The following is an 11,502-nucleotide window of genomic DNA, read 5'->3' on the forward strand; positions in this document are numbered from 1 at the left end:
TCATATATCAGGGCCAATTTAGACAGGATCCAATTAACCTACCAGCATGTCTTTGGAGTGTGGGAGAAAACTGGAGCACCCAGAGGAAACCCACACAAGCACAGGGAGAACATACAAACTCCATGCAGGTGGCACCATGGTCATGAATCAAACCCACAACCCATTTACTGCAAGGCAGACGTGCTAACCACTAAGCCACTGTGCCATCCGGCTATGGAACAGAAAGTGAAGGTCAATCTCTCCAATGGGACACAGATGGCAACAAATAAATTGACAGGAGCCCTCCCTCCTTTACTCTGTTCAAAATGAAAAAAAAAAAAAAACGTTCTGCCTATAATTCTACTGTAAGAATATTGGTTCCACCATGAGCTTGTGGTGCACCTTTATATTAACCTTGTTTGTAGTCATCTGCAACTAACTTACTGACGCAGTGTTGTTCTTCCTCCTTAGGTATCTGAGCCACAGGCTGTGCTCTGTCTGTTTCCTCTTCATCCCACCTGTTTAATGAGGAGGGCACAAGACTCCCGAGAAGGACAAATGAAGACAAGGCTGTTAAAAAAAAAAACAACTGCACCAGAAAACAATGTAGATTTCCTTAAAGCCATAGAGTAATCATGTACATTTTGGTTGAAACTACACCGAGCCATGGTGAACTTCAATGAGGCCTTTCTGACCTCAGGGTCAGGAAGGCACAATGTGAGGACACAGGCTAAATAGTCACTCACCATTTCAAACTCCAGCAATGCACTAAATATAGCATGGGTGATAAAGAAAGGAGGAGACGTTGAACACTGATAAATCATTTAGATGAAGCAACCATTTAGGAACATTAAGTCAGAGTGAATTGCATGTAATGGAAAAGCCTCTCTTCTCAGCCTCATTTTACCTCCTGTGATGGAGGATACAGTGCTTGACTTCCAAAGCAATGCCGCTGTGGTCTTTTGGCTCGTTTCCCGGTTTAACAGCTATTGGCTTGGTTACAATGCTTGCCTCATCTCTTGAGTGTTTCCCATGCAGACACCATGGATTATAAGAATAGGAACTATGAATTCATGTAGGTTGTGGTGCACCACACACATTTCTTTTACCACTGTTGCGGTGAAAAGCAGTGGTTTTGGTGAAAAGCTGTTGCTTCAGAGAGGTGGTAACCACTAGTCAATGGAAAGGCAGGAGCATTTGTAAGACTCTTGCTGTAAGATGTAAGCACTTTTCTGTTGACTGTCTTTCTAATGCTTCATGTAATAATGTACAATATGTATGTGTGAGCCTGACCAAATAATGTCCAGTTGAGTGGTCCTTGGTGGCTTTCACCTTTCTATTAAAAAAAAAAAAAAAGGGTCATTTTGCCATTGTTGTTATGGTGAGCGAGATTTCTGAATATGATTAAATGTTCTATGTTTGTAGTAATGATCATGACAACTTTCTGAAAGGTTTGTCTTCCAGTCCAGACATGAAATAAAGGGGTGTTGATATCCTTCCAAGGTACAAATTCAATATGGAAAAGCAAATGTTAATATATTTTATCAAAAAAACCTTTTGTTATTGAAAAATAGAGCAAAAATTCCAGTTCAGTGCCACTGCATCTTCTGTAAACATTGCGCTTTATGGCTTTAATAGTTGAAGAAGTGTTGACATTCTACTCCAAAAGGAAACCAGTTGTTGTAACAACACTATAAATGTAAGAGTAAGGAATACACATTTTGGCGGAAAAGATTCACAAATGTGTGCTTAGGTGACCAGTGTATAGTGATTTGGCACCTGATTTTGTTCTTGTGTAGACACATCTGCCATCCAATCAAATGTTTCTTACTAATGTACTAACATCAACATTGCTTAAAGGAGTTTGTACAGTATTCATGCGTCAATTTGAATTCATCTTGATGTCTTCATTACCAGTTGTTGACCACTTCCAGATGTTTGCATCTGGAGTGACTTCTGCCCACCGCCTCACTTTAATGACCAACAGTCATTTTCTGTTCTAGAGCTGTTGGAACTAATTACGGAGACAAGACCAAATCCTTATAAATCGGCTAAGTAATGGAGAAATGTGAAGGGTCTTGTGTACATTTCATATCACCATGATATGAACAGATGTGAAATTCTGAATTTCATAATGAGATTCTCTTTGTATGAGCTGAAGTTCATGATTATGTACGTTGAGGTTTGGTCACTGCTGATGGACGAAGAGCTTGACCTAAACTGCTGGTGGGTGCTGGCCCTGCATTCGGTGTTGGTGCTTTTCTACTACATTCTTTCGAATTGGATTTACCAAGGATTGCATGGACTTCATAGCATGTACAAGCAATTTTTAAGAGGAACAGGACTACTCTTTGGGAGGCCCACTCTTAGTAAATTTTCCCAAAACAGGAAGAAAGGAGATGAAAGGAAAATTTGGCTCATACAAAATGAAAACCATTAAAAAAAAACAATTAAACCAAATGCACGTGTGTATTTTGTTGAAAAATTACATTTGTCTGTTTATAGTGTGTGAGAAAATGTTCATTTCTGAGCAGTCGTTGACTGTAAAGCCATACCAAACAGTGTAAAAAAAAAAAAAAAAAAGAATAAAAAGAACATGTGAAATATGGTGTGATGGCAGTTATTAAGTTATTCAGTTGAGCAAAATTGAAGAATATAACAGTTTGTTTTTCTGTAATTGGCTGTTGCTGTAGACCAGAATTCAGACCCACTTCTTCTGCAAGGTAGGCCTGTCAACACCTTGCATGATGACATTACACCTATCTACTGTAGTTCAGCATTTTGACTCCTCTTCCTCACTGTAGATGTCATTTGATAACACATGAAATTCAGTTCAGCAACCTCCCGGCAATTACATATGTCTGATTCAAATTCTCGAAATACCTCTACGGATCTTTAGCATAGGTTCATGGTCTTTGGAGATGTAAGGCCTTACACATAAATACATTGATGCTTTTTACAAGCATGTATTAACATTTTTTGTAGACGCATTTTTTGTGTGAAAGTTATAGTGTCTACAAACTATGGTATATACTGTATACTGGAATTTACACAGCTTTAGATGCTATACTTGTAGTGGCGGTGATCAGTGCGATTGTGATAATGTGTTGGGCAATCTGACACTAGCAGACACTGGCTTGGAGGTACACTAACTGGCTAAATGACATTGACATCATTAGTGACACTAAAACAGTGATCAGTGATAATACTGTAAACTAGCAGTCTCCAAACTGTGGCCAGGGGGCCAGATGCGACCCTTTTCTTGCCTTTAGCTGGCCCTTGGGGCACTATTTCATCCACTGATACCAACAATGGGGCATAATCAGGGGCGGACTGACAACTCATGGGGCCCCCGGGCAAAAGGGGATCATGGGGCCTCTGTGTCCTTGCCCAAACTCAAAAAAGCCTATCAAAAAGGTACCAGGGGCATCTCATGGGGCCCCCTACTGACCCCGGGCCCTAGTTTCCAAATGGTCAGTCCGCCCCTGCTGCTGAATGACTCTAATGGGAGAGACGCAATACCTTCTTCTCTCCAAGCAGATTCAGGAATATCTGGCTACAGGGGTGATTTTTGATCGTTAAATTCTGCTACTAAAATCTAATGAGATTCATCTACTTTCAGTCTGAGCTGCTTTAAAAGAGATTTTCAATAGCACAATTGAAATTTCACACAAGTTGGCATGATTCTGCTAGAGTGCATTGAGCCCATTTAAGCAGAGAGTTCATTTGGGCTTTAAAGGGGGGCATATACTTATTGTGTTTCTTTCATCGTTGGTAACTTAAATTTTTTTTTACAGAGGTTTGCTTTTTTGCTCTGAAGTGAGTCTTTCTGTTGATCAGTCTAACCACTTTCCGCCCGCTAACAGTCCATTTACTACTAGCAGGCGGCACAGCCAAGCACCGCGATGTACCAATACGTCATGGTGAACTTCCTAGTTTTTGGTCGACACCTGCTGATCAGTAGATAATGAAAAAAACTCCTGCGCTCAATGGAACACCTTTTAATAAGCAGCACACACTCGCCTCAACCACAAGGAAAGAACATAAAAATACAAAAAATAGTGCAGCGCTAACAACCTATACTAAAAATGCCAATGATGGTGAAAAATCACAGCATTTCTTAGCATGAGAACCATGGAAACACACCCATGATATGGGAAAAAGCTGATCTTTGTCATTTTACATGTGAGTGGGCATTTTATTTATATTCATGTTATTAATAAAACTGGATTACACTATGGAGGATCTTCTTTGTTTTTAATGGTATCTTAAATGGTTTTGTGGAATCGAGTACCTAGGAGATAGGAGAAGATATTGGAGGGATCTATCCATACGTTCCATCCTTTGATGATACCTTATTGGGTGTATAAGGTCACCTACATAGCTGTTTGGCCCAGTGGGTCGCATCAAGGAGGTGAGGGGCCATCTTGGCCATCTGTGGATTGACCGCACACTGAGTGGCACTGTGATCACCTCACGGAGTTTTGCTGTGATTTTTCACCATCATTGGCATTTATGGACTGCTGCACATAGTATTCATTTTATGAGTACCTAACACTGAATATTTATTGTGCATTCTATATGTGATATTTCCATTTATCTCATTTGTATTTTAGTATAGGTTGTTAGCGCTGCACTATTTTTTGTATTTTTACCTGCTGATCAGTGCTGTGTCCAATCTGAGTTTGTCAGAAGGTTTCAGACAATTATTTTGGCTGAAACCAGCTAATCTGCTGCAGCCAGGGGCGGACTGACCATTTGGAAACTCGGGCGCTGCCCGAGGGCCCGGGTCAGTAGGGGGCCCCATGAGATGCCCCTGGTACCTTTTTCATAGGCTTTTTTGAGTTTGGGCAAGGACACAGGGGCCCCATGATCCCCTATTGCCCGGGGGCCCCATGAGTTGTCAGTCTGCCCCTGGCTGCAGCCAATCACAGCATAGAGTTCTGTGTGTACACAGAACAGCTATCAGGCTGAAAAACAGGGGAAAATGGCAGCCAGATCTGTAAATAAAAGCATTACATACAGTACACTTGTTAAGCACACAGTTACCCCTTGATTTCCCTGTGATATGAACCCCTTACCAGCCATTGTCATTAGTATAGTTTACAGCAGGGGTCTCCAAACAAAGGGCCAATTTACTGTCTTTCAGGCTTTAGGGGGGGCGAACTATGGCCACTGAGAGTAGAAAAGGTCCCAATGTCAGTGGGAAAAAACACTGACGCCATCTTTGTTGTTCGTGAGAGGAATTGTGTCCTATCAGTGATGTCATTGGGAAGAATTGTGCTCTATCATTGCTGTCATTAGATCCCATTGTTGGTGTCATTAGGAGAAATTGTGCCACATTGTTGGTGTCAGTGGGCCGCATTGTTGGTGCCAGTGGGAGGAATTGTGCCCCTTCCCTGGTGTTAATGAGGGGAATTATGCCTCGTTGGTGTCAGTGGGAGGAATTGTGCCCCTTCATTGGTGTTAATGAGGGGAATTATGCCTCGTTGGTGTCAGTGGGAGGAATTGTGCCCCTTCATTGGTGTTAGTGAAGGGAATTATGCCTCATTGGTATCAGTGGGAGGAATTGTGCCCCTTCACTGGTGTTAGTGAGGGGAATTATGCCTCGTTGGTGTCAGTGGTAGGAATTGTGCCCCTTCATTGGTGTTAGTGAGGGGAATTATGCCTCGTTGGTGTCAGTGGGAGGAATTGTGCCCCTTCACTGGTGTTAGTGAGGGGGATTATGCCTCGTTGGTGTCAGTGGGAGGAATTGTGCCCCTTCATTGGTGTTAGTGAGGGGAATTATGCCTCGTTGGTGTCAGTGGTAGGAATTGTGTCCCTTCACTGATGTTAGTGGGGGGAATTATGCCCAGGGGCGGACTGACCATTTGGAAACTCGGGCACTGCCCGAGGGCCCGGGGTCAGTAGGGGACCCCATGAGATGCCCCTGGTACCTTTTTCACAGGCTTTTTAGAGTTTGGGCAAGGACACAGGGGTCCCATGATCCCTTATTGCCCGGGGGCCCCATGAGTTGTCAGTCCGCCCCTGATTATGCCCCATTGTTGGTATCAGTGGATGAAATAGTGCCCCAAGGGCCAGCTAAAGGCAAGAAAATGGTCGCATCTGGCCCCCGGGCCACAGTTTGGAGACCACTAGTTTACAGTATTATCACTGATCACTGTTTTAGTGTCACTAATGATGTCAATGTCATTTAGCCAGTTAGTGTACCTCCAAGCCAGTGTCTGCTAGTGTCAGATTGTCCAACACATTATCACAATCACACTATACGCTGATCACCGCCACTACAAGTATAGCATCTAAAGCTGTGTAAATTCCAGTATACAGTATACACCATAGTTTGTAGACACTATAACTTTCACACAAACCAATCTATATACATTTATTGGGATTTTTTTAACGTATACTGCTATGACATGTCGCAGTATACATTTATGCCTAAATTTGTGAAGAAATTTGATTTTATTGAATATGTTTTAAAACAAAAAGTATTAAATATGGGGGGGGGTAGTCTTTTTTTGTTTATATAATAAAAAATAAAAACTCTGATCAAATAACAGCAAAAGAAAGCTCTATATGGGTGAAAAAGTATACAAATGCCCTTAATGCAAAGAGTTGCACGACGGAGCAATTGCCAGTTAAAGTAACACAGTGCTGCATAGCAAAAAAATCCCTTGTCATGAAGGGGGTATGTTTTATAACAGAAAGTAGAAAATATTGGGGGGGGGGGTAGTCTTTTTTTGTTAATATAATAAAAAATAAATAACTCAGTGCTGATCAAATACCAGCAAAAGAAATCTCTATTTGGGTGAAAAATTATACAAATGTCATTTAGGTACAGAGCTGCATGACGGAGCAATTGGCAGCTAAAGTGACACAGTGCTGAATAGCAAAAAAGCCCTGGTCATGAAGGGGGTATGTTTTATAACAGAAAGTAGAAAATATTAGGGGGGGTTAGTCTTTTTTTTGTTTATATAATAAAAATAATAAAATTAGTGCTGGTTAAATACCAGCCAAAGAAAGCTCTATTTGGGTGAAAAATTATACGAATGTAATTTAAGTACAGAGTTGCATGACTGAGCAATTGCCAGTTAAAGTAACACAGTGCCAAATAGCAAAAAAAGCCCTGGTCATGAAGGGGGTATGTTTTATAACAGAAAGTAGAAAATATGGGGTAGGGGGTAGTCTTTTTTTTGTTTACATAATAAAAAATAAAAAGCCCTGGTCATGAAGGGGATAAAACAATTCTGCAAATCAAGTGGTTAATAAAACATTGAAACAACTGCACCCAGGGCTGCTGTTAGAAACCACGGGGCCCCGTACAGGCCTCCCTTCCCACCCCCCCTCAAAAAAAAAAAAAAACAGTTTACTATGCTTCAGTTATGAATGAACGCAGTGAATGATTGGTATAATTCACTCATTGTGTTCATTCAGGAAAGTAAGGGACTGGTAATTGTGACATTTTTACCAGACTAGTAGCAGTGCTTGCAGCTGCTGGTGGGAAGGAGAGGAGGGAAGCCGGAAGCACTGCAGGGGTGGTGCCTGGGCAGCAGTTGGTAATGTATGGTGCACAGAGAGGATGATGGGTGCAGCAGGGGGGCAATTACTGGAACCGATCCCCTGTACGGCTCTCTCTGCAGCAGCTGAAAACCAGCAGGAGGGAGAGGAGAAGAAGCCAGCTTTCAGCTGCTGCAGAGAGAGCCGTACAGGGGATTGGTTCCAGTAATTGCCCCCATTGTGCCGATCATCTTCCTGCCCACATCTGATTCACCCAGCTTCCTGGGCCCCCCTGCTGGCCTGGGCCCCGTACAGGAGGACTGGTGGTACTCCCTTATCCACAGCCCTGGCTGCACCTCAGGGGCGGACTGACAACTCATGGGGCCCCCGGGCAATAGGAGATCATGGGGTCCCTGTGTCCTTGCCCAAACTCAAATAAGCCTATGAAAAAGGTACCAGGGGCATCTCATGGGGCCCCCTACTGACCCCGGGCCCTCGGGCAGTGCCCGAGTTTCCAAATGGTCAGTCCGCCCCTGCTGCACCTTTAATAAAATAATAAAGCATCCATTCTTGCAAGGGGGGCAAATACGTCTTTATAAGAACACTATCTCTTTGAGATAATAAGAGCGATCTAACAACTGCCCAACAACCGCCACCATCAAAAACCTAAACGCAAATTGTTAACACTTTCTCTTTAATAGACTTGTAATCAAGAAACAGAAAAACAACACATGCAAGGAGCTGTTGGTCAATCTGTCTGCGGCATTTTCTGTAACAGACCTGGAGGGAGAATCGTGATTTGGAAAACGGATCATTCCGTTTGCTGTCAGAAACAGAGCTGAAGCTGTGTGTGTGTTTGTGACAAGAGAAAAGTGACAAGCAAGATGGCATGTGACTGCAGGCACCAAATTATGACTTCATGTCACCCATTCAATTACAGTAAGATAAGCGCAGGGACCTTGAGCAAGCAGCGATGGATGCCTCCGGGCTAACATTGCCAGGCAAACACTATTTTTACAGTTATGTTGTCTGAAAATGGCTTGTGACAGCTGAGCATCACTTATTAAGGGGATTCTCTAGCATCTCTAAAGTTATTTAGATGTGTACAGTGAGCTATGGTAAGACTAGATGGCCTACTGAGATTCACCGCGACTCCTGTGCTGAGTGCGGGTTGGATAGGTTCCTTCATAGATACATCTCACTGCAAAAATGGTGATCAACCCAGGTGAGCAGTTCACTGTTGCTGCGCTTAAAGTGACACTGTCGCTTTAACAAAGAAAAGAAAATCTACTGATAGCTAAAAAGTGCAAGCACCTAGAGGTGCCTGTGCGTATCTGCAGTAGCCTTTCATTTCCCAGACTAATGCAGGCTATAGATGGTTCGCAAACCAAAAAAGAAAAATCGGTCATTCAATAGGCCGACGTTACCACCAAAATCGGTTGATTTTCATCCCGTCTACGGCCGGCATTTAATTACTTCTGTCCCTGCAGAGAGCTCCGCTATTATATTTGACATGAAAAAGTATTGCGGTTGCAACAATGTATCAATTTGCATCTATTTCTGATACAGATGTTTGTATTCGGATACAAATAGCTACATTGTTGCAACCGCAATACTTTTCATATAAAATATAATAACGGACTGGAATTATTTTCTTCTTCTTCTTTCTTCTTTTTCTTCTGTCTTCTTCTTCTTTCTTCTGCTTTCTTCTTCTTCTTTCCTCTTCTTCTTCTTTTTCTTCTTCTTCTATCCTCTTCTTCTTCTTCTACTTTCTTCTTCTTTTTTCTCCTTCCTCTTCTTCTTTCTTCCTCTTCTTCTTCCTTCTTTTCTTCTTTCTTCTTCTTCTTTCTTCTTCTTCCTCTTCTTCTTCTTCTTCTTCTTCTTTCTTCTTCTTCTTTCCTCTTCTTTCTCTTCTTCTTCTTCTTTCTTCTTCTTTCTTCTGCTTCCTCTTCTTCCTTCTGCTTCTCCTTCTCTTCTTCTTATTTCTTTTTCTGCTTCTTTCTTCTTCTTTTTTCTACTTCTTCTCTCATGCGCAGATTTTTTTATCGGTAAAATGATCGGCCGATTTGCCCATCATTGCCGGGAAAATCAGCCAATCGGCCAAATCTGGCGATATTTTTCCAACTGTACCGATAAAAAAATGTGCCAAAACCCAGAAAAATGGCCGACCAATTAACCCACTAACTTTGTGAAAATCAGCCATTTTTTTTTTCGCCTGTAAAAATGGCTGATTTTCAACCCGTCTATGGCCTGCATAATGCTGGCCATACATTATACAATTTTCTTAAGAATTTGCTTTGAATTCACCAAAAACCATATAATATGAGGTCAAACCTAAACAACACTTTCAATTGTATCCAATTAGGAAAGCCCTTGCACTACATACTTGAAGGTAAATTGAAAGGAAATTGGGCAGAAATTGGACAGAAAATTGTATAGTGTATGGCCAGTCTAAGGCTGACCATACATTATACAATTTTCTTGAAATTTTTGGTTTAGATTTACCAAAAAACATATAATAGGAGGTCAAACCTAACAACACTTTCAATTGTATCCAATTAGGTAGGCTCTTGCACTACATAGTTGAAGGTAAATCTAAAGGAAATTGGGCAGAAATTGGACAGATATTTGTAAGAAAATTGTATAATGTATGGCCAGCCTTAAAGCAGAAATCCGGAACAAAAAAATGTGGCTTGTGCAGTGGGGCTGTGCTGGCACTGCACAGGTCAAATGCTCATTTTATTCTAGGGAAGAGGACACCACAGATATACTCACCTGACCCGCAGATCCTCCCCACATCAGACTGGTCCTTTTGGCACCTGCCCCCCAGTGGTCCAGCGGTCTTGCACATATTATTATTATTATTATTATTAACCACTCACCCTCCTGAGGATTAACTCCTTCCTGACCAGGCCATTTTTTGCGTTATGGCGCTCTGTTACTTTAACTGACAATTACGCGGTCAGGCAATGCTGCACCCAAATGACATTTGCGGGGTTTTTTTCTACAGATTCAGCTTTCTTTCAGTGGTACTTGATCACCTCTGTGTTTTACTTTTTTGAGCTATAAAAAAAAGACCGACAATGTTGAGAAAAAAAACTATTTTTGCTGGTCATGGAACGCTGCACCCAAATGAGATTTACAACCTTTTTTCCCCAGGACTTGAGTTTTTTTTCCGTGGTATTTGATCACCTGTGCGTTTTTACTTTTGCGCTATAAAAAATAATGACAATTTTGAGAAGAAAACAATATTTTTGACTTTTTGCTATTAAACATGTCCAGTAAAAAAATTTTAAAAAATCAAATTTCGTAATAAATTTTACTCCAAAATTTATTCTGCGACGTCTTTGCTAAAAAAAAATCCCAATATGTGTAAATTAATTGGTTTACGTGAAAGTTATAGCATTTCCAAATGGTGGTATATATACTGGGATTTCTATTTTTATTAGTAATGGGGGGGATCAGCGACTTATAGTGATTTAGATGAGGACTAAATGTCCGGTGATTATCTGCTCCTGTCCTAATTTATGACGCTGGCTAGCTCTGGAATGTGCGCACATAAAGAAACTCACACTGACACGTTTGGTCTGTGAAAACTTCTCTAATTTATTGAAATGAAAAAGTGAGTTTATATATGAAAAATGATGCGAACATCATGTGAGAATAGCATAAGCATTATATTAGTCTTTGATTGGTCACTCTACACGAAAACAACCTTCTCCAGAGTATAGGCGTGATCTTCTTCTAAGTCTTATCTATAGAAAGAAAAAACATGTCTGTTCTCGAATCCACACGATGGGAAGGGTTGGTGAACAGACATTTCTTGAGCAAGGATTTCTTAAAGTACCACAAAGCCCAGCAGGCAGAAAATATACACACAACATATATATATATATATATATATATATATATATTCATACAAAACATTTAGAAATATAAAAAAAAATATTAAAGTATAAAAGTAGATATGTATAGAAAAACGTATATATTCAATAGGAAACCAAATAGTAATTTTACCATATCCAT

At 41.0% G+C, this 11,502-nt stretch overlaps 1 protein-coding gene across 3 annotated transcripts in view; it reads left to right on the top strand.

The window, feature by feature from the left end:
• Positions 1-2,583, top strand: part of SYT3 (synaptotagmin 3) — a 379,591-nt gene extending 377,008 nt beyond the window's left edge. For all 3 annotated transcript variants that reach the window (XM_089655190.1, XM_089655188.1, XM_089655189.1), the window contains one exon: positions 451-2,583. The gene's annotated coding sequence lies outside the window, so the exon portion shown is untranslated. The remainder of the gene's footprint in view (positions 1-450) is intronic.
• The last annotated feature ends 8,919 nt before the right edge of the window (positions 2,584-11,502 follow it).

The sequence above is a fragment of the Staurois parvus genome, unplaced genomic scaffold, assembly GCF_062004578.1.
Source record: "Staurois parvus isolate SC_StPar_1 unplaced genomic scaffold, SC_StPar_1.0 ptg000827l, whole genome shotgun sequence".
NCBI classification, from domain to species: Eukaryota; Metazoa; Chordata; class Amphibia; order Anura; family Ranidae; genus Staurois; species Staurois parvus.